General features: G+C 35.6%; 1 protein-coding gene across 1 annotated transcript in view; it reads left to right on the top strand.

Annotated features, from left to right (window-relative positions):
* The first annotated feature begins 255 nt into the window (after window positions 1–255).
* The window catches only part of Mpv17 (Mitochondrial inner membrane protein MPV17), a 509,363-nt gene continuing 489,337 nt past the window's right edge, over window positions 256–20,281 (top strand). The window contains exon 1 of the mRNA XM_068356814.1: window positions 256–1,440. The gene's annotated coding sequence lies outside the window, so the exon portion shown is untranslated. The remainder of the gene's footprint in view (window positions 1,441–20,281) is intronic.

The following is a 20,281-nucleotide window of genomic DNA, read 5'->3' as shown; positions in this document are numbered from 1 at the left end:
TAACTTTTCTCCTTTTGTCAGGCGACGAATTCAAAGCTTTCATTACGCCAGTAATTTTATATGTAAAGACATTTCATGTAAAACGTTGGCTGTCAGACCGGGATTGGGATTCACCCCCATAATTTTTAATTTGTCATTTGGCTGACTTGTTGCTGAACTCGACCGTTATTGGCATACGTTTTGTTTGCTCTATCCGTACCCCTAGGGTGGGAAGAATGGAGTGTTTTTAATCCTTTAATTACTATTGCATCGTACGTTTCAAGTTAACACTGATCATTTACTTATATTAACGCTTCCGTGAAACATTGCCTGCGTGGTTCAATTTTCCCCTAATTCACGTGAAAGCATAACTTTTGATTCAATTGATTTTAATTAACGTTAAAGGCGTTTTGTTAACTTTAAACGGACGATGATGTGAAGAACAACTTCACTCATCATTCAGCCAGTAACCTTATCTCGCTCATACTAACAAGTAGTTGAATCACATTTGCCGGAACTAACCCCTCTCCCTTTTTTCTCCCCTTTATCCCCAGGGTGTGAAGAATTTTCTTCACTCTTCTTCTTTCAATCGTATTTTTAGCTCTCTTTTACTAATACTATAGCTACCCCTTAAACATTCTCTCCTACATCTAGTTTTCTTTAACAAAACATAGGGAGGACTAATCTAAACTTGTTGACAGTGGCGCACGCCAAGCTCGTGACGTCACAGCGTAGATACGCACGTTAGAGGGCCTTAGTGTAACCACGGCGTATGTTGGTTCTTTCCTTAAACTACATGGGTCGAGATTAAATTCCTAAACTGCACATTTTATATAAATTCCAATACTGCTGAATTAATGCATCTTATATTTCTCAATACCAATTAAGGTTTGTTAATTTTAAGATGTATGCCCATCGTACCAGTCCATTGCTAATTAATCATTTTAAATATTAATTTTTAGCAAGCCAGAATAGGTAGGATTGTTGTATATATAACCTCCCTCAGAGCAGCAAGATTTATCTGAGTATTTAGTACAAAATCCTGCCTCCTCTGCACTCCTTTCAACAATATATTGCCCTGTCCTTAAGTCCCGATATGGCAACCCCAATGGATTACCATGCGCATCGAGCTCTTCACCTGTCTGGAAAGGTGAAGCCAGGTGATCTCTTCGACCGTAGTGTCGACCACATTCTACGAGGAGCTGCCCTGGCCTGCTGACCTGCCTGGTCATTGAACCCGGCCACTTCTGGCTCACCCCCATCCCCCTCTTCCAAAACGTGTCTCACCAACGAGTTCTGTTGCTGCCGGTCGGAGAGATTGAGAAGAGGAACCAGCTGTACCTAGTTGCAGCCAAAGTGAGATTCTTGGGGTGAGCCAGGCAAGAGTGCAGCGTGCCAATTAGTGCAACAACCAGGTCAACAGCTATCTCGGGCATAGGACTAAACTTCAAAGGAGTGCAGGTACTACATCAATGGCCATTTAGTTTTCCCCCATTTTTTATCAGCTTAGACTAATTTTAACTTGATAGGGTACCTGGCTAATTACACTATTCGGACTGTGTGCGGTGGGATTGTGTGTAAATATTTTTTCGTTATCATTTTGGTTTGAGACTAGCATAGTCTCTGGGTCACGTGGGCCACGTGCCAGACCCCATTTTGATTTTGATTATTGTAGACCACGTGTCTAACTAACTAATTTTCATCATTTTGAATTGCTTTCCTTTTATACCATTTTTTGCCTTTGTTAAGATGTCCGTTTCTTTCATGTAAATTTGTGAAATAAATCAGTATTAGGTTAATTAAACCTCTTTAGTATTTTTGCTCCCTCATTTATTTTAATGTGTGAAATGAATAGTTAATCACGGGACAAAGTACCCAGTATTTAAAGAGAAAACCTAAGTAAGTCTATAGGTGGTAACAGCGAGGAACTTTGCATTAATATATTTGCTTCGAAGGTAAAGATCCTTATCTTTAAACTTTTAAACTACTTTACATCACTGCTCCCATTTTGGATTTTGTCTACCTTACATTAACGTAAAATAACTGTCCAGCATCTCATTGGGGTCACTGGGACGGAGCCGGAACAGAGCCTGAGAATGAGAGGACTATAGACCTGACAAAGCTAGAGTAGGCCATAAATTATTCTTAATCCTACGTGTGGAGTGCTTAGGCCTCTGGACAGTAAAATTTCCCCCTTTTGTATGTAGAGTGTTGGTTTGTGAATTGTGACAGTAAAGTATTAGCAGGGTGTTTGTGCCCCGAGAGTAAGTGCTCCTATCCTCCCCTGTTGAACTTTGTGTAACTGTTATAAGGAGACTTTCCCGGACTAAGTTCCCACTCAGAACGTAACCATTAAAAAATTCTCCACAATATGTATGTATATATATATAACATCATATGTTTGGTTCCCAGTCACGAGCCATATTATAATATATTTTTAGTGCCCAGACCACAAAAGCCATAACATATAATAACATATATTTATATAAGCATTATATTAATTCACAAAAAAGGAAGAGACAAAAGACCTGAAAAATTACTGCCCAATAAGCTTACTCTCCGTAATATATAAAATATTTACAAATATCATATTAGGGCGAACAGAAAGACAGACTTTAATCAACCAAGAGAGGAGGCAGGCTTTAGAAGAGGGTATTCAATAACTGACCATATCCATGTAATTAACCAGCTAAAGGTAAAATTAGTGGAGTATGACAAACCACTATATATGGCATTTATAGACTATGAGAAAATTTTTGACTGTCAAAACATCAACAGTAATGAAAACCCTTCAAAAACAAGGAATAGAAGAATCCTATGTTAGACACGAAAATATTTACACAGGAAGTACAGCAATCCTAAACCTACATAAAGATAGGGAGAAAATTCTTAGTGAAAAGGGAGTTAGACAGGGAGACCCCATCTCTCCTAAACTATTCACATCATGTCTAGTAGAATTTTTTTTAAGAATTTAGATTAGGAAAATGTAGGAATTACTATTTATAGGGAATACCTTAACAACATAAAATTTTCAGATGAAATACAGTGATACCTCTACATACGATCTTAATTCGTTCCAGAAACTGCTTCGTATGTTAAAACAATCGTATGTTGGAGCAAATATTCCCATAAGAATACATGGTAATTTATTTAATTCGTTCCTCAGCCTAAAAACCCATAATAAATCCTTAATAAATGGCTACACATAATTACACATTACATTAATACTATACCTGTATAATAAATACATATTACAAACCAAAAAAAAGAATAATAATAATGAAATGATAAATAAAAAAGGGGTTTTAATGTAACACTTTACCTTAGCGACAGGCCAGCTAGGCAGGAGGAGACGGAAGATCAGTAAGGAAGTAGGGACGGTGACTTTGTACGATAACGTGTACGATAACTTACACTAACTTACACTACTACGTGAACTTTAACTTAACTTAGCTTATTTTTTTTTTCATTTTTATAAGTTTATATTTTTTTTTTACATTTTTTCTTTTCTAATTTTTAATTTTCATCACTTTCACTCGATTCGGTCTTCCTTTTCTTGGCTTCACTTTCTTTCTTTTCATCATGATCACTACACCGTTTTAAAGATTTTTTAAAGAAACTATCGAGTGAAAGTTGCTTGGTACGGCTTTTGAGGATTTTTCTAAAATGCGTTAAGCAAACATCATCGAACGGCGCAACAATACGGCAAACCTGAAGTTTCTGTGGGTGATGCTTGTTGATGAAATCAACGTGTTGATAGTATGCCAACATCTGTTTTATTTCCGCCGTACCTAAGATTTGGCCTACCTCCTCGATCTCCTCCGACTCACTCAACTGCGCTTGGAACTCATCATGCTGCATGGCTTGCAGCTCCTTGAGTTCCTCGGTGGTGAGCTCTTCATGATGCTCATTGAAGAGTTCGGTGATGTCATCTTCATCCACCTCCAGACCCATGGACTTGCCAAGGGATACAATCTCTTCGACGTCTTCCTCAACGGCAACCACAGGTTCATTTTCGGGGCCAAAACCTTCGAAATCTCTGGAAGCAACAGCATCAGGCCAAAGCTTCTTCCAAGCGGAATTCAGGGTCCGACGATTTACTCCCTCCCAAGCCTGATCAATGATCTTTAAGCAGTGCACGATATTAAAGTGGCTCCTCCAAAATTCACGCAAAGTTAGGTTGGTGCTTTGTGTGACATTAAAGCACTGCTTAAATAAGTGCTTGGTGTACAGCTTCTGAAAATTCGAGATGACTTGCTGGTCCATGGACTGGAGGATAGGGGTGGTATTCGGTGGAAGATACAACACCTTGATGAATTTGTATTCGTCGATGATATCATCTTCGAGTCCAGGGGGGTGAGCAGGTGCATTATCCAAATAAAGCAAGCACTTCAAAGGCAAATTCCTCTCCTGAAGATACTTCTTGACAGCAGGGCCAAAAACTACGTTTACCCATTCCACAAAGATATGCCTAGTAACCCAAGCCTTAGAATTAGAACGCCATAGAACATGTAGCAGGTCTTTACGGATTCTATGTGCTTTAAATGCCCTAGGGTTTTCGGAATGGTAAACCAATATCAGCTCTATTTTGTAGTCCCCGCTGGCGTTGGCACAAAGCGCAAGAGTCAACCGATCCTTCATTGACTTATGTCCAGGCATTTTCTTCTCTTCAGCGGTAATGTACGTTCGACTAGGCATCTTTTTCCAAAACAGACCGGTTTCATCACAGTTGAACACCTGCTGCTCTACGTAACCTTCCTCCGCCATGATGCTTTCAAACTTTTTAACAAAGTCTTTAGCAGCCTTGGTATCCGAACTCGAAGCTTCTCCATGACAAACAACTGAATGAATCCCGGTCCGTTTCCTAAATTTCTCGAACCAACCTCGAGACGCCTTGAATTCCTCCGTCGTAGGATCGGCTGAACTCTCCCCCACGTCACCCCGAGAGCGCGCCACCTTCAAGTCACTGTAGATAGCGCTGGCCTTCTCACAAATGATCGTTTCCGTGATCGTATCGCCAACGATCTCCTTGTCTTTGATCCATATTAACAAAAGTCGTTCCATCTCTTCAAGGGTAGGGCTACGACGTTTGGAAATAATCGTGATCCCCTTCGAAGATTTCACTGCTTTAATGGCTGACTTCTGTTTTATGATTGTCAAGATCGTAAACATATTCCGGCCATATTGTTTAGCCAGATCACAAACACGTACACCTTGCTCATGCTTTTCTATTATTTCTTACTTTAATTCTAATGAAAGCATAGACTTCCTCTTTTTCTCACCACTACTACTACTTCCTGAACCAATACTAAGCTTTTTAGGACCCATGATTACGGAATACAGAAAACAACCCGTGAAAAGGGAAGATAAAAAACTGTTAAAACTGAGCAAATAGAGGACAACCACACGATGCGCACGAGATGAGAGGACGGATCAAGGTGACGCTCGATTGGCGTCCCTCCGATGTGCTGCCGTCTAACGGCGTCAACAACAAACGACGCTGGACGCTTTCGAGAAGATTCCACGGGTAAGCGTATTGTTTACTTCATATGTTGGAGCAACACTTAGGGTGTCGAGACAGAAATTTGGTCGAATTTTACTTCGTATGTTAGAAAATTTGTATGTTAGGACAATCGTATGTAGAGGTTCCACTGTAGTTGCGTTTAATGAATCATGGGAGGAATTACAAAAGATGATAAAAGATTTTAATAGAACAGCAGAAATGTAGGAATGAAAATGAATATGAGTAAAACTAAGATAATCGTCAATGAAAATGCAGACAAATGATAAAAGTTATGGACGAACCTCTGGAGATTGAATAATGAATATACGTACTTAGGAGTCTGTAGGCATTACCTTTGTTCCCCTGCCTTCACCCACTTTCAAGCCTTCTAATCTCTTCCCTTCGCTGTCTACCTCTCTTCCGTCTCCATATTGCAATATTTCAGTTCTTCTGGGTTACAGTATACCGTTGATTTCATTATTTTCCTTCATTTGCGATCCCATGTTTCATCATCATCATCTCCTACGCCTATTGACGCAAAGGGTCTCAGATATGTTTTGCCAGTCGTCTTAACCTTTTAAACCAATACTTCTCCATTCATCATCTCCAAATCCACGCTTCATAGTCCTCAGCCATGTAGGCCTGGGTCTTCCAACTCTTCGAGTGCTCTGCAGACCACAGTTGAAACTTTGGTGAACTACTCTCTCTTGGGGAGTGCGAAGAGCATGCCCAAACCATCTCCATTATATTAGTTAAAGTGCTTTTAAAGTTAATCTTAGCATTCCCTAGTATCGTAGGTAGGCTATCGTTAAGTCATTTCTTAAGGTTTAAGCGTTGTTATCCTCTAAAATCTTGTGAAGAAAATTGTAATTTTTAATTTCTTGCGTGATGAAAATTTATTTCGTAGTCACACGATTAAGTTTATTTCCATTGGTCTACACAAAGATATCGCATCATGACTAGGTCTTTCTATTTCATTATTTGCTAAGCTCGGAGAGAGAGAGAGAGAGAGAGAGAGAGAGAGAGAGAGAGAGAGAGAGAGAGAGAGAGAGAGGAGAGAGAGAGAGAGAGAGAGGTTGCTCTTACGTTGGCAGCCCATACGCAAATATTAATAACAAGACAATGAATTACTAGCGAATTAGAGAAAAAATTGTAAAAGAGAGAGAGAGAGAGAGAGAGAGAGAGAGAGAGAGAGAGAGAGAGAGAGAGAGAGAGAGAGAGAGAGAGAGAGAGAGAGTGGGGGGGATCTAGTACTCGGCTTTAATGTTCGTTTTGTTTTCCTTTCGAATGTTTAAGATGAGCAATCCTTGTACTATTTGCAACGAAACAAATACACCAACTCCCGTAAAAAGCTAAGGTAGAATTCATCATCTTCGTAATGGAGTTATGCCATGTTAATATTCTCGTAGGCTATCGTAATCGGTAGAAAGGTATCTAGCTACTCGAAACGCATAAACCACCTCACCAATTTTATCTGCAAGGGCTGGTAAAGAAACAAATGTTTGTTTCTCACGGGTGAATAGAGGAAGTTACATTAGACTGCTGCGAATTGTGATAAGGGGTGAATGTCTTTGCCCACACTCGTCTGACACTTACCAAGCTATGTTTTGTGACGTCAGCTGGACAAAAATCTATCCAGTCCGTATGAGAAATGAGAGTGCGGGCTAATGCTCCTCCTATCTCCTCCCCGCTACAGGATATACTGTACTAGGACTAGGAGTAGGGCCTTGGTTTAACCTACTGACTCGCATCTTTTTCAAGGTAAGATCTCGCTTGACTTAGCGTAAGTTAAAACATGTTTGAAAGGAGTTGATATAGTTAAATTTTGATTTAACGTTATTTTCACTGAAATAGGGGAATAATCAAATGAATGAGCTGTTTGATGAATACAATATATTAGAACATCGATAGTTCTTTGAGGTCTTTAGTTCAGTGAGTGAATGAAGCTAAGCATGTCGATATAATCATGAACCAAATCCCCTCAAATTAATCTCGCAAAAGGGAAAAAAAAGTAATTGATTATGAAAGACTGCACGGATACGTAGTTTGAAATATTTTGTGTAGTAGGCCTACATACCAAGGTACATACATTGAGATTTTTTTCTATTTTTCTCTCTTCGTACATATTTAAGCATAGTAGTAGTAGTAGTAGTAGTAGTAGTAGTAGTAGTAGTAGTAGTAGTAGTAGTAGTAGTAGTTTATTGACAAAACAAGCATATGGTATAGAAAATTAATTATTCGTTTCATACTAATTACAGTAGATTTGTCGAAAAGAATCGCCCATACACAAATATATTTGAGAGCAATATTTCACACAACGTATACGCTATCAATCCACAACACAAGGCCTAATATCATAAGTCTTCTTTCCCCCCTCCCTCCCTCTTTTACTTCTTTTCCTTCTTTCTTTTCTTCTTCTTCCTCTACCATACCAACTACTTAAACATCTTTAGGCTTTAACTTCCAACATATCATAACTAAAATACTATACAAAACTAAGTCCTAAGAGCAATGCAGTTATTGCACATATGTCAGCAATTATTATACAAAATTACATAATTCTTCCCAGTAAATTGTTTCACTGAATAATTCATTAATAAATGCGAAATTTAGCATTCGGCGCCTCTCCCAACAGTGATCAGCAAGTGGGCAGTGTATCAATACACGCTGTTCTGTTTACACGCACATACACCAGCAATGGGTGTCCCAACAATAAGAGTCTCGTCGCTAGAAAACAAACAACAATGGCGAAAACGGAAGTGAGGGAAGCCCTTTGTGGAATGTTGCTGACTCCACGCCATCATAATGCTTGGAATCACGTAGCCCTTGTCCCGGTGACCGACGCAGTTGTGACGCTAGTTTATACGAACCAATTAAAGAATGTTATATATCCCATGTATTCATTCATCAAAGATTACCTCAGAATAATTTATAAACATTTAAAATACTATTTTTCCCTGTTGGAGCCCCTGGGCTTATAGCATCTTGCTTTTCCAACTAGGGTTGTAGCTTGGATAATAATAATAATAATAATAATAATAATAATAATAATAATAATAATAATAATAATAATAATAATAATAATAATAATAAAGTATGCGACATAAATTGATTTCTTATGTTAAATCCCGTAGAGTTTAGCTAGATGTTTATTATTATTATTATTATTATTATTATTATTATTATTATTACTTTCTAAGCAACAACCCTAGTTGGGAAAGCAAGACGCTATAAGCCCAGGAACCGCAAAAGGAAAAATAGCCCAGTGAGGAAAGGAAACGAGGAAAAATAAAATATTTCAAGAATATTTCAGCAGGTTATTTTTCCAAACATTACCTCAAGATATTAACAATTTAACAAATCTATGCAGCCAGACTATGTAAACGGGGATAAATTAAAACTCCCCAGTTCACAGGATATCATACGTCACGTACACACGACTGTATAAAAATGAGATTGAGAACGCGCGTCTGCGCGCTACCACACATACGCACGCGTAAATGTATATGTATCCGTATACAAATATATGCATATGCATACATACAGTATATATATATATATATATATATATATATATATATATATATATATATATATATATATATATATGTGTGTATCTATCCTTATTGAAACCAAGATGACAAGGGGACAATGAAAGTCTTCCTTTAATGATAATAACAACAACAACAACAACAACAACAATAATAATAATAATAATAATAATAATAATAATAATAATAATAATAATATGTTAGTGACCTAGGGGACAATGAAAGTCTTCCTTTAATGATAACAACAACAACAACAACAATAATAATAATAATAATAATAATAATAATAATAATAATAATAATAATAATAATAATAATAATAATAATAATAATAATATGTTAGTGACCTTTACAATTCTTTTCTAGCCATTCACTTATCTTTACATTTCTTTCTAAATATAGATGCGGATATCACAAAGCAGTTGTGACTTAATTTTATCTGCCTTGTTATCGGGGTCTAGAAAACTCATTTGTCGTCTTTTATTTTTTACTTAAGTGCTTCACGTTGTCTTGAATTGTATAATAAACTATTCTAAAATGTAATTACTTTAATAGCTGTTTATTCTGGTTCTATTATGCAGGAGAACCCTACTCACTGTATACAAGATAAGTTTCTCGTATACATCCTTGGGTATTTTGGATATCACATTACGTAGTTTTTGTTTATTGTCAAATTCGAATTCTCGAAGCACTTGAAGAACAAGAAAGTCTACAGTCTCTTCTTGAAAGCCTTAATACCTTCGGTGTTTCGGGTAGAAGAGACTCTTTAGCCATGGTAGGCAGCTCTTCTAGGAGACGGACACTCCAAAATCAAACCATTGTTCTCTAGTCGAGGGTAGTGCCGTAGTCTCTGCGCTATGGTCTTCCACTGTCTTGGGTTAGAGTTCTCTTTCTTGAGGGTATACTTGGGCACACTATTCTATCTCATTTCTCTTCCTCTTGTTTTGTTAAAGTTTTTATAGTTTATATATAAGATATTTATTTTAATGTTGTTACTGTTCTTAGAGTATTTTATTTTTCCTTGTTTCCTTTCCTCACTGGGCTACTTTCCCTGTTGGAGAGCCTGAGCTTATAGCATGCTGGTATTCCAACGAAGGTTGTACCTTAGCAAGTAATAATAATAATAATAATAATAATGTCTAGTGAGAGCTTGTTGTATAGCATTTGGGCTACATATTTGAAAGCTCTAGAACCTACTGTAGACATACATCTCAAAGGGCTGAAGGTGTCGGATTTCAGCTCCAGTTTTATCAGAATAGATGATCACCAGAACGTCAGCTGGGCAAGCCCAAACCCCCACCCCACTGTGATGCCCAACTGAAGCAGTTGCCAACCCAGTAAGCAGCTTAAACTCACGGTCTCGGGGAGGGGATCGATCTGCTGTCATGCGAATGCTAGGCAAACACGTTACCATATGCGACTATTTTCGTGTCGGTTTGTGTCTAACAAACCAAGAAGAAGAAGAAGAAGAAATAACGCACTTTAACTAACTCAATGAGAGTTAAGTGAGAGCAATGTCGAGAATATTGTCATGCGAACAATTGAGATTTATTGGCTCATACGCATCAGTTGTATCAACCATTCGTATTATCTATTACCCTCATTATAACAAGTTTTGCGGATTTTTTTTTTAAGTAATTTAAACCTGGCATCGTTGACTTGACAATTATTATTATTATTATTATTATTATTATTATTATTATTATTATTATTATTATTATTATTACTTGCTGAGATACAACAAGTTTTGCTGATATTTTTATTTTATTTTTTATTTATTTTTTTTTTTTTGCATTATTAAGTAATTTAACCTGGCATCGTTGACTTGGCAAGTATTATTATTATTATTACTTACTGAGATACAACCCTAGTTGGAAAACCAGGATGCTATAAGCTCAAGGGCTCCAACAGGTTAAATAGCCCAGTGAGGAAAGGGAAAATGGAACCTAAACATATATTTCCTATATAAGCTATAAAAACTAACAAAACAAGAGGAAGAGAAATGAGATAGAATAGCGTGCCCGAGTATACCCTCAAGCAAGAGAAGTCTAAACCAAGACAGTGAAAGACCATGGTATAGAGGCTATGGCACTACCCAAGACTAGAGAACAATGGTTTGATTTTGGAGTGCCCATCTCCTAGAAGAGCTGCTTACCATAGCTAAAGAATCTCTTCTACCCTTACCAAGAGAAAAGTAGTCACTAAATAATTATGGTGCAGTAGTTAATCCCTTGGGTGAGGAAGAATTGTTTGATAATCTCAGTGTTGTCAGGTTATGAGGACAGAGGAAAATATGTAAAGATTAGGCCAGACTATTCGGTGCATGCGTAGGCAATGGGAAAGTGAACCGTAACCAGAGGAAAGGATCCAATGTAGTACTGACTATCCAAGACTAACTCAATGGTTTGATTTTGGAGTGTCCTTCTCCTACAAGAGCTGCTTGCCATAGCTAATGAGTCCCTTTTACCCTTACCAAGAGGAAAGTGGCCACTGAACAATTATAGTGCAGTCTTTTTATAGTTTATTTATGACATATTTGTTTTTGATGTTAATAGTTTATATATGACATGTCTGTTTTGACGTTGTTACTTTTTTTAGAATGATTTATTGTTAATTTGTTCTCTTCATTTATTCATTTCCTTATTTCCTTTCCTCACTGGGCTATTTTTCCCTGTTGGAGCCCCTGGGCTTATAGCATCTTGCTTTTCCAACTAGGGTTGTAGCTTGGATAATAATAATAATAATAATAATAATAATAATAATAATAATAATAATAATAATAATATTGTTATTATTATTATCATTATTATTATTATTATTATTATTATTATTATTATTATTACTAGTAAGAATTAAGAAAGAGATCGGACGTGAAATAATATACAGATACGCATTATAGTTTATCATGTTTATAATGATCATCGTTATCAAAATATCTAATAGTAATAAATTTAATACTTTGGTATTTGTTGTTAATGTCATATTCAGATATTCTGTAAAAGTTGCCATATAACCCGAGTGTAACCCTCCCCCGTCTCTCTCTCTCTCTCTCTCTCTCTCTCTCTCTCTCTCTCTCTCTCTCTCTCTCTCTCTCTCTCTCCTCTCCCTCTCTCTCTCTCTCTCTCTCTCTCTCTCTCTCTCTCTCTCTCCTATAAATCGACAGTTTAGGTCAATAATGTATGGACCATAAGTTCAAAGGAATATACTCAAATCGTTCCAGGAAAGAGAGAGAGAGAAAGAGAGAGAGAGAGAGAGAGAGAGAGAGAGAGAGAGAGAGAGAGAGAGAGAGAGAGAGAGAGAGAGAGTGAGAGAGAGAGAGAGAGAGAGAATTTGACAATGTTCTTGCAATGCTTGCAAAGCCTTCGATTTTCAGACATTACAAGTCAAAACCTATAACAAATTATGATCATCAAAATGCATGCATTAACTCGGGCGCTTACTATCACAAAACATTGTCTTGTGAATATACCAAAAGGTCTTTATTGTTTTTTTTTTTTTTAATATTTTATTTTAATTTTTCATTACTTCTTATATCGGTTATCTATTTCCTTGTTTCCTTTCCTAACTGGGCTATTTTTCCCTGTTGGAACCCTTGGGCTTATAGCCTCCTGCTTTTCCAACTACGGTTGTAGCTTGGCTAGTAATAATAATAATAATAATAATAATAATAATAATAATAATCATAATAATAATTTTCCTTGTTTCCTTTCCTAACTGGGCTATTTTTCCCTGTTGGAACCCTTGGGCTTATAGCCTCCTGCTTTTCCAACTACGGTTGTAGCTTAGCTAATAATAATAATAATAATAATAATAATAATAATAATAATAATAATAATAATAATAATAATAATAATAATAATTTTCCTTGTTTCCTTTCCTCACTGGGCTATTTTTTCCCTGTTGGAGCCCTTGGACTTACAACATCCTGTTTTTCCATCTAGGGTTGTAGCTTAGCAAATAATAATAATAATAATAATAATAATAATAATAATAATATACTGTACGTGAATTCATATTTTGTGAAATTGTGTTATGTGCATTTAAAGTGTTTTCTCCTGTTGTCAACTATTTTTTTTTTTTTTTAGCATGATTACAAAATCAATGCTTAACAACGTACTGAATCATTAAAGGGAACATCGATTGTCGGTTAATTTGTATATATGATCTTTTTGATTTGAACTTCTTTAGAACTGTTATAGCAATTTCTTATAAGATCAAATGTTGATAGTTTGATTCACATTTCAGAGTTCAAGATGGGAAAACAATACGAACTAAAATTTAGAAAAAACAGTGTGGTTGCAGTTAAAAACTTTCAAAAGATGGCATGTGGAAGATACAAATGACTCTAGCAAAGGTTATTGTAACTATTGTATGAATGATATCAATGCAAAACTCGTAGATATTCAAAGACATGAATTATCACGGAAGCATAAGGCAGCCATGTCTAATGTAGATATAAGGTCACTATCACGTCCAATGAAAGCTAATTTGAAAACCGCTGCCTTTAAGGCTGGAATTGCAACGTTTTAAGCTGCCATTGCGCAGTACAATTTTTTTTTTATTAGCAAGACAGATTGTACAGATACAGCTATAATAGTGTTTTTATTATGCTACATAAATAATATCGAAGTTGCAAACATCTTAACTCACAATGAATTCCGTATTTGATACATCTTACTTCTGTTTAATTCCAAAAGTTTGTTATATCGTTCTCCATTAATCATCCTTCGCTGCTCCAAAATATATCTTCGTATGAAAATGTTTGACATAATTTTGTCTCTGATATTTACATCTTCCATGTCACAAATATGGTCTCCAAGCATCCAAAACTGTGACCATTTTGTTGATTTATGCAAAGGTCATTTAGCTGAACATGAAGTTTGTGCCATTATAAAAACACATAGGACTAAATGTTCTGAAAACATGAACAATGTTCTCGTTGATCATTTCAAGATGGAACTGATTCAAGATAAAGGAAATGGAAAGCACAGCCTGTTGCAAGAGCAGTTAGACAAATCAAATGTTATCACGGAAGCAGTGTAAGCTAGAGCCACTAAACTACAGTAGTTCCACCGATAAGGCAATTTGGATATAGACGAAGGATGGAACGTTTGAACTTATTTGATAAAACAAAACTCGACGACTAAAGGGACAGTTAATAGAAGCATTAAGAATTCGTAAAGAAATAACAAATGTAGATTACAACAATCTATTCACGCTTAGCACAAATCAGTCCAGAGGTAACGGATACAAACGGGAATTAAAAAGATACAACACCACTCAATGTAGCAAATTCTTTACATACAAAATAGAAAATACTTGGAATAGACTTCCATCGGATGTAGTGAACAGTCTCACGGTAAACGAGTTCAAGAATAAGTAAGACATCATGAAAAAAAAAAAAAATCTAAATGTTTAACTAAATCGATCTATCCAAGAACAAATGGAGTGTCCGCGGATGGACTAAAAAGTATTTGAGACATTCAACAACTCTAAAAGAAAAAAAAAATATATATCACTTTTTAACAGTGGAAAACTCATGGAAAATCACTTAGAAATGGAGACGAAAAGAGGCCATAGTTTAAGCGAATGTGAAAAGCACGATTTGAAAACGTGACGTATTCCCAACCAAAAATATTTCGCTGGTAGCAGATGAAACGTTGACCGATCTCTACAAAATAACATTTCCCGAAACGTTATCCAGTTCTTATTCAGTGTGGCGACTAGTTAATCGAGTAACTGTGTGTATGTGTGCAGCCTTCAGTATACGTATTTGTGTATGAGTATGTGTGCGCGGGTGTTGATGCTCTTGAATAATTCAGCCTAGTTGACGGAGGGAATCAGTTTACGGCGAGTAGAGCTTTTAAAGACAGTCAATTAAAAACTGGTACTAAGCGGAATATTAGTCTCATTTAAAGATAGGAGGCCGTTCTGGCTATCAAACACACACACACATTAAAAGGAAGTCCTGGTATAGCTTCCATGCTCTTTAGACAGTTTACACTAAAACGACTTTACAACCGAATTGCAGCTTCAAGGTGCGCTGTCAGGGTCTAGCTCAGTGATCATTCATAATGCAATAGCTCTCTCTCTCTCTCTCTCTCTCTCTCTCTCTCTCTCTCTCTCTCTCCTCCTCTCTCTCTCCTCTCTCTCTCTGCCTTGTCAGCATTTTGTAGTATCAAATATTTATGACGACGGTGAGAAGGGAAGTGTAAGGAGACAAATCGTTCTTAAAGATAAAGGATGTGTATAAAAGAAGAAATTAAGAGAATTAGAACAAAATAATAAACCACACACACAGTAGATTACATATATGTATATTATATTTATACATATGAATACATACAGTATATTGCTTAGAGCACACATGTAACCTTTGAACTATCAAAGGAAATAGATTATATCTTGTGGGAGCTTATTGTATAGGCTCGGGGCCGCATATTTACAGGCTCTAGAGCCTACAGTAGACATTTTAGTAATAAGATATAGTCAAAACATTATAACAACAACAAAAACCATTGGTTTGCCAAATCGTATTACGTACGTATTTTAGTTATACATTGTTCGTTCGTTTAAGAACGCATTGCTTATAGCAAGACGTGGGCTTCTGCACAAAGGTAGCCTGTAAGAGATAATAGTTATAGTTCATTGACTATGTACAGAAAATGTACATTTCTTAATTAAAAATTTCGCTTGACTTTATAGTTTTCCTATGTTACTTTAGCTCTATTATAAACTAAGCCACCAAAAAGAAACTTGATGAAAGTTATATAAAATTCCAAGTATAACTAAGCTAGTTCACTTATCATTACCAATATACTTCGCTCATCGATTTACATATATTACTTTGCTTTTAACTTCAACTACAAAAAAAAAAAAAAAAAACTTCCTTTCTATGACATAAGTCTAAGAGAGTTTTTCTCTTCTAGCTATTCCATTAACTCCTTCGATTCTCCCGTTTTTTCTTCCCGCTATTCTATTACCTCCTTCGATTCTCTCGTTCTGTCTTCCGCTACTCTATTAACTCCTTAGATTATCTTGTTTTCTCTCCCCGCTATTCTATTACCTCATTCGATTCTCTCGTTTTCTCTTCCCACTATTCTATTACCTCCTTTGATTCTCTCGTTTTCTCTTCAGATATTCTATTACCTCCTTCGATTCTCTCGTTTTCTCTTCCGATATTCTATTACCTTCGATTCTCTCGTTTTCTCTTCCGATATTCTATTACCTCCTTCTATTCTCTCGTTTTCTCTTCCTGCTATTCTATTACCTCCTTCAATTCTCTCGTTTTCTCTTCCGATATTCTGTTGCCTCCTTCGATTCTCTCACTTTCTTTTCCCTCTATTCTATTACCTTCTTTGACTTTCTTGTTTCCTCTTCCCGCTATTCTATTAACTCCTTTGATTCTCTCTTTTTCTCTTCCCGCTATTCTATTAACTACTTTGTTTCTCTCGTTTTCTCTTCCCGCTATTCTATTAATTCATTTGATTCTCTTCTTTTCTCTTCCATTATTCTATTACCTCCTTCAATTTTCTCGTTTTCTCTTCCCACCATTACTGTATATTAACATCTTCAATTCTCTTGTTTTCTCTTCCAAATATTCTATTAACTCTTTTGATTCTCTCGTTTTCTCTTCCCGCTTTTCTATTAACATCTTCGATTCTCTCGTTTTCTCTTCCTGCTATTCTATTGACTCCTTCGATTCTCTCGTTTTCTCGTTCCACAATTCTATTAACTCTTTCGATTCTCTCGTTTTTTCCTATTATTCTATCAACTCTTTTGATTCTCTTGTTTTCTCTTCCGCTATTCTATTACCTCCTTCGATTCTCTCGTTTTCTCTTCCCGCTATTCTATTACTTCTTTCGATTCTGTCGTTTTTTTTCTATTATTCGATTAACTTTCGATTCTCTCGTTTTCTCTTCCCGCTATTCTATTAACTCCTTCAATTCTCTTTGTTTTCTCTTCTCGCTATTCTATTAGCTCCTTTGATTCTCTCTCATTTACTCTTCCTGCTATTCTATTAACTCCGATTCTCTCGTTTTCTCTTCCTGCTATTCTATCAACTCCTTCAAATCTCTCGTTTTCTCTTCCTGCTATTCTATCAACTCCTTCGAATCTCTTGTTTTCTCTTCCCGCTATTCTATCAACTCCTTCGAATCTCTCGTTTTCTCTTCCTGCTATTCTATCAACTCCTTCGAATCTCTCGTTTTCTCTTCCCGCTCTTCTATCAACTCCTTCGAATCTCTCGTTTTCTCTTCCCGCTATTCTATCAACTCCTTCGAATCTCTCGTTTTCTCTTCCCGCTATTCTATCAACTCCTTCGAATATCTCGTTTTCTCTTCCCGCTATTCTATCAACTCCTTCGAATCTCTCGTTTTCTCTTCTCGTCGTCTCTTCTTTCGATGGTCTTGTTTTCTTGATTAATCGCGAATTGCTTGTTGTTGTTTTTGTTGTTTTATGTATTCAGTCATCCTTTAGACAGTGTTGTGTGCTTGATGGACCATTCCTTCAGGAATATACTATTCATGCCAGTCCACAAAGAATTGCATTTTAATTTTCCTATGACAGCACAGCTATATAAATATCCCTTTTACCCTGTACTTAACCTAAGGTAGTTATATTTACTGCAATGCCTCACTTCTCTCACAATTCTGTTCACTGAAAACAACTGTTGTAAAAATGAGTCTATTTCTTTCCTCTTACGTCACAGGTGCCGAGCGAGTGCTAGAGACCAAGACATCACCTTCAAGTCTCTCCACCCACAGCCAATCAGCCTCGTTATTATTTCCCCATTAGATATTCTTTCCACGGGTTTATACGTAGGTTGTAACTATTCTCAGTAACATTGGAGGATTTTATTAAGTCGAGGGGATTTTCTACTTTCGTCCGCTTAGGCTATAATTAAAGGTCGCTTATGAATGGCAGAGGTAAGGGACAGTGACAAACTGACAATGCCTTACGACCGACCATACATACATATGATTAGCGCTAAGACCCCTCTACACTCAAACTAGGACCAAGGAAGGCCAGACAATGACTGTTGATGACATAGCAGGTAGGATACTAGAAACTATTGAGCTCGAGGGGTCTCGAGCCCCAGTCCAGCATATCGCCAAGCAGTGACATTTTTCGAGAAGCTACCATAAGAGTTGAATTATCAAAAAATAAGTTGAATTTATAGTCTACTACTTTGTACTTCGGAACAAAAGAATCAATGACATAAAAAAAAAACAATTAGCATAAATTTGCCTCAATTTCCAGGTAAGAACATTTTCTTCAAACTGATTGGTCTTCATCAAACAGATAATTAAGGGTCTAAAGCTCGTTTATGAATTGTAGAAGCAAGGGACAGCGATAAGCGCCCTATCGAGCAGGACAATGCCCTAGAGACTGACCATGTATATACATATGATCAGCGCCTAAGCCCCTTCTCCACCCAAGCTAGGACCAATGGCTGATGATGACTCAGCAGATAGACCTATGGGCTTCCCCAAACCCCACATCCTTAGCCCACGAGGATAGTGAGGTTGCAGCGACCAAAGGAACTAACAAGTTTGAGCGGGCCTCGAACCGCAGTCTGCCATTCACCAGTACGGAACGTTACCACACCAGCGACCACAAACAGACAATTACTAATGATTAAAATTTTTCCTTTTTACCGTGGATAATAATTATAATAAATAGAGTAACCAGATTTATCTCATAGGAAAACTTCTTTGAATTCAACAGTTATTAAAATAACTTTTGTTGTTATTCTCACTGCTCATGGTTTTATTTACTCAAAATAAACAAATAATCATATTGAAAAAGTCTTGAAGACAATTATCTTCTACGGAATGAATTAACAAAATCAAAATAAATGAAAACGCAAAAAGGTTAGGATAAACTCTAACCAAAGACAAATTAGAAAATCCACACACACATAAACAAACAAACAACAATAAACAAGCTTTTTACTGGAAAATAAACAATTAATCATATTGAAAAAGTCTTGTAGACAATTAACTTCCTCGGAATAAATGGATAAAATCTATATAAATGAAAAAGCAAAAAGGTTAGAATGAAGATAAAACCAAAGACATAAGAAGATAGACACGGGCACGCGCACGCGCAAACAACAGTAAACTTAAGCTTTTTACTGGAAAATAAATGTCTTTCATCTCCCCCAGAGAGACTATGCGGGTGAATTGTTGAATTCCAAATTGAGGTATTTTTCCTTTTGCTTTGCAAGTGCGAACCGACTTTTTTTATTTTCATACATATTCGTCTGGTTATGTGCCCTGGAGCTTTGTGGTATTTGGGGAATTTTATATATCTATCTATCTATCTACCTATCTATCTATATAACCATATGTTATTTATATACAGTATATAGATAGGATATTATGTATATATATATATATATATATATATATATATATATATATATATATATATATATATATATATATATATACAGTCTATGTATGTATGTGTGAGATATATATATATATATATATATATATATATATATATATATATATATATATTATACATACATATATATATATATATATATATATATATATATATATTATATCATACATATACATATATACATATATATATCTTATATAAATACATATTTACACATATATACATACATATATACATATATATACTGTATATATATGTATATATATTATAGATATAAATAAATATATATATATATATATATATATATATATATATATATACATATATATATATATATATATATATATATATATATATATATATATATATATATATATATACATATATATATACATATATATATATATATATATATATATATATATATATATATATATATATATATATATAAGTATCCTTTAAAAGTCCCAAAAGCTTCGTTATCTTTCGACACATGTTGCCTGCCAGAACAGTTTGTTCTCCTTAGAACACACATGTTTCTTTACAGATTAACATCTCGATCTCGGCACTTCATCCGACATTTTATTGGCTTTCCGAAAATTGATATAACTTTCTTACGTCTAGTATTCCCGTCTCGGTTTCCTGACGTGAGGTAGTTAGGGGCACGGGTAAAATTAGTCGGTGATTTTTACCATGTACAGAATAATCGACGAAAAAGATTTTTTTTTTTTTTTTTTTTTTTTGCCTGACCAAATTAACATAATATCTGAAGAGGACACAAATTATATTTACATAATTATTTACATTATTGGTATTAAATATTAAGAAAAAA

Source organism: Palaemon carinicauda, chromosome 33 (genome assembly GCF_036898095.1).
Source record: "Palaemon carinicauda isolate YSFRI2023 chromosome 33, ASM3689809v2, whole genome shotgun sequence".
In the NCBI taxonomy this organism is placed as follows: domain Eukaryota; kingdom Metazoa; phylum Arthropoda; class Malacostraca; order Decapoda; family Palaemonidae; genus Palaemon; species Palaemon carinicauda.
The sequence above is the reverse complement of the archived record's forward strand: the minus strand, read 5'-3'. Positions and strand labels throughout refer to the sequence as shown.